Source organism: Octodon degus, unplaced genomic scaffold (assembly GCF_000260255.1).
Source record: "Octodon degus isolate 3935 unplaced genomic scaffold, OctDeg1.0 scaffold00177, whole genome shotgun sequence".
Taxonomy (NCBI): domain Eukaryota; kingdom Metazoa; phylum Chordata; class Mammalia; order Rodentia; family Octodontidae; genus Octodon; species Octodon degus.
The window spans coordinates 610,247-611,127 of NW_004524753.1; the positions used below are offsets into that span (position 1 = coordinate 610,247).

An 881-nucleotide genomic window follows, 5' to 3' on the forward strand; every position below is an offset into this window, starting at 1 on the left:
AAGGGACACAAGAGACACCTGGCAAGGTTCTGGGTGGGATGACAGCATTCCCACTTAGTGGATCCTAACTTACTGCAGATATGTTGTAAAATTAACCACGTCATTCCGTTTTGGGGGGTGGTGCTTGGGATTGAGCCCACGGCCTAGTGCATGTAGAAGCTCCCTGCTGCCCACCACCTCCCCAGCCCTAGTGAGCGGCTCAGTGACTGGACCATTCTCAAGTTTGTGCCAACCACGACTTCTGCCTCAAAACGTTTCATCACCTTAAAATGAAGGCCCAAGCTTATTAAGCAGTTAGTCCCTGCTCCCCCCTCCATCCGCCAGTCCTAACCCCTGGCACCCAGCAGTTTGCTGGGCATTACTATGTATTTACCTATTTTGGGTAGTTCATATAAGTAGGCCATACAGCATGTGACATTTTAAGTCTGGATTCTCTGATTTTGCATGTTTTCAAGGCGTATTTGTGTTGTGGAATACATTAGCACTTTACTATTTTCAGAGCCAAGAAATATTCCGTGGTGTGAATGTACCACGATTTGTTTACTTGTTCATTTATCGATGGATGTTGGTATTGTGCCTACATTTTGGCTGTCAGGAATTTATGTGCAAGTATTTGCTGCAGTACCTTTTTAAAAAGGTTTTGGGGAACCAGTGAGATAGCTCAGCAGACTAAGCACCTGCTTAGGCAAGCACAGGGACCGGGGTTCAATCCCTGGTACCACATGCCCTGCCGGCCCCACCCCTGTGTGTGCTGAGCCAACATTCGAGTCCTGGTGTGGTGGCGCACACCTGTAATCCCAGTGCTGGGGAGACTGAAAACAGGAGAATCACTACAAGTCTGAGCTGTGTAGTGAGACCCTGTACCAAATACATACATTAAA

General features: G+C 47.7%; 1 long non-coding RNA gene across 1 annotated transcript in view; it reads left to right on the top strand.

Annotated features, from left to right (window-relative positions):
* Nucleotides 1-881, top strand: part of LOC111813272 — a 14,111-nt gene that overhangs the window by 12,567 nt on the left and 663 nt on the right. The gene's annotated exons all lie outside the window — the stretch shown is intronic.